Raw genomic sequence first — 3527 nt, 5'->3', positions numbered from 1 at the left:
GCAATAAGAATAATTGTCTTGCTGCCAAAAAGAGCCCAACATATTTTACTTTCAAAATTGGAGCAGTACGGCTATCGCCACAGTGTTCCGCTTGGTTTATGCATATAAATTGCTTTATTATAATTATGCAGGGAGTTTTACAGATTATATGGACACTGCACTGTAGGTAGAACAGGAAAGGAAAAACAGAAAAAAGAGAAAAGATGAAAGATGAAAGGAAGAGGAGATAAAAGGGAAATAATGATAAAACATTTTCAGTCTGCTTCATCACCTGCAAAGAGATGTAAAAAGAACAGCACAACCAACAGAAATGGTACGAGACATACAATAAAGTAACACCTAGATACTATCACTGAAGTATAAGTAGTATTATTTAATCTGACATGTATACTGTGGTAGCTGAAGATAAGAATATAGGCTTTCTGTATGGAAGTTAATCTCTAAGTACCGGGAACCAAGCACTTGTACAGTACGGTAGTTGTTTGTGATTGTTTGTGTAATTTTTCATATATTAACAATTACTTAAAAACAAAAACACTGATTAATTATGCACATCAATGTACTAACATTAAAGATGATAAGTACAGAATTCAAGTAGAAATAGATTTTGTGTTTTATGGGGCAAAGAGAAAATGATGTGTCGCTGCAAGTCGTTTAGGAGTCTTCAGTGAAATCATAGATAGGTATCTATTTCAATAAATCAAGTTATTAGTACTTGTACATATCAATTTTATGAAGAATGATTACCGGTACTGATAAAAGTAGGTAAGAAACTACAATGGAAAAGATGTTTTCCCAAAACTCAAACCTCAAAGTATTTTATCCAATATACCTTTTATCTAGAAAGCATGGATGTTTGAATCTATGCGTCTATTTGTTAGCAAAGGCTGTAGGAAAGTATAGTTTGTCTTTATTTAGAAAATATGGATGTTTCGCTCATAAATTTTCCTGTTGGAACAGCGTAGATTGATCTTGATCTTGATCTTGTTCTGGCGCCTATTCGTTTTCGGCCACCCCTCAGTGTACAATGGTTATTGCCTGGCTACCTTTATTAAAAAATTTTGGCTTTGCCTCTGGTTCTAGACAGGGGCCAACGGGGGCCAGTGCACCTGTAGATCATGTCATGGCCCCTGTTATGGCCCCTGTACTGAAGAGATAATACTCAAAGAAATTCTAATGATGATATACACTGAGACAGACATGGTTATTGATGGGTCCTTTGGATCTATTTCCTTTTTTTACTTTACAAATTCTGTTTTAAAAATTATTTAAAAACAATAAGGTGATAGCTTCAGTGGTTTTGAGATAGGATCCCAGTTTTCATCTGCTAAATGTTTTTTTTTTTTTTTCAAAACAAATTGCTCAAATTTTTACTGCTGCATTGATCAGTTTTTCTTGTGTTCTAATTCAGATTTGACAGAAAATGGTAATTATAACTTAAATTAAGTCAAAAATATGTTAAATTCCCAAATTATGAATGTATATTGACCTAATAAGATGTGAAATTTAAATTAAACCCAATTGAATTGAAATTTCACATCATGCAGCTATCTTAATACATTTTAATCCCTTGCCCTGTTTTTTTTATTTATTATTATTTCATGCTTTTCTGTGCCCCCATGAAAACGCGCTGGCCCCCTGGTACATTTGGTCCAGAACCGCCACTGATGCTATTACACTTAGGTGATAACATTTTTGCCAGTGCATTTGACTTCAACCCTTCATTTGTCATAACCATAAAAAGAACAATTAAAGATAATCAAATCTTGTGGTGTGTCATACACTCAGTAAATATACAATGGAAAGTAAAGCAAAAATAAAACTTTATAAAGCACTAATTATTATTGCAGATGCAGATAATAGTACAACATTTAAGTACAGGTTTGGAGAGCTGAGATAACTAAACAGTCAGATGTTTAAATCCTTAGTGTAAGTTATTTTGATATGACTTCCATGTTTATCACTGGACAGTCAACACAATCTGTGGGAACTACATGCAGCACCAGGCTATGCATCAAATTCTGTACATTTAGGGTTAACTGAGGGGAACTGTGGATATTACATTGTTGGAACAACTAGTTAATACTCCTTTAGAGGTTAAAACAGTTATAGTTGCTTCATTCTTTTTTATAACTGATATTAAAATGGGATCCCTACTAAATATATTAGTTTGTTGATTATTTTTATGATTCTTTATCACTGCCTCTATTTCAAAATATCTCTGTAAATAGTCATGTTAACAATTAGCACAATAGGTGGGCAGGTAGCCGCCATAAGAAAAGGATGCCCTGGGTATATAGCCAAATCTTTATGTCAAAAGTCTACCTCAGCTGTGTCCCATTAGGATTCCTGCCTTTGTTTGTTTGGTTCATTAGTTATATTTATTACACTGAACCATGATTCATAATTGATACACATTTTTAAAATAGGCATTTTTAATTGGTGGTCTGAAAACATAATTAAAATTAGTTTTTTTACACTCATAATTATTTGACGGTTGCATCACATGATTTCCACCTGTAGAAAGTAGCTGGATAGAACTATAGTGTCTGCCACCAGGTGTATTATAAATCGCTTTAACTGTTAATATCACTGAACATAGCCCACCTTAAAAGTACAGCAGTTATCATGCATCTCTTTTTGCTGCAGAATTAGCTTCTGTAATTTGGGACCAAAAAATATTGAGAAATGTAGGAAGACACCAATCCAGGAGTATTTATCAACTGTAGTTGCCGAGACCCGGATGACTAAGAATTTGCACAAGCAAATTACAGATTTCCTGATATTTGTATTGATAGTCATTTTAAAGCTTAGGAATAGATCCTATAGTGCTTCCCCAACTATCATACACTGTCTGTGAGGCTGCATCATGTGTCTGAAAATAAGCTTAATGTGCCTTAAAAGGAAATAAGTTCATTTTTTTGTCTTTAAAAGAAATCTGTTCATTAAAATGATTAACGTTCATAAAGAAAACAGCAAAAACAAGTTTCATCTTGCTGTCATCTGTATGGCAGTGCGATTATGAAAACCAACTGTTGGGGCTTTTTAGGTCAGGAATGCTGCCGCCTCTGGAAGATAGCTGGTCACCATGTGTTTGGACTCAAGAAAAGAATGAAAGGGGAAAAAAAAGACAAACAGTTCAAAGCCGAAATTCAAGAAGTTCTTCAACGCCTTCAGAATGATTTAAAGATTGCATGAGACGTCAGTTTTGTGAATGCTGATCCACACCACATGGCACAGCATTGCTTTATGACAGTTTATTACAACCTCGTCCCCAAACACTCATGAAATGTGTGCAGGTTGTAACCACAAAGGCATAAACAAATAAACAATGGGAATCTGAAGAATTTAAAGATTCATTGATTTATTCAATGCATTTTACACTATAACGTCATGATGGGCCACAACTGCATTGGGTCATCAAGTTAATGGTCCTATATTCACGCCAGAGGACAATGTTTTTTATAGCTTGGTCGCCCTCTGCTGGTTGCTTTAAATTTCCATTTAGTTACTAAGTGTAACTTTAT

Source organism: Cyprinodon variegatus, unplaced genomic scaffold (assembly GCF_000732505.1).
Source record: "Cyprinodon variegatus isolate N-32 unplaced genomic scaffold, C_variegatus-1.0 Scaffold359, whole genome shotgun sequence".
Taxonomy (NCBI): Eukaryota; Metazoa; Chordata; class Actinopteri; order Cyprinodontiformes; family Cyprinodontidae; genus Cyprinodon; species Cyprinodon variegatus.
Note: the sequence above shows the minus strand (reverse complement) of the source record.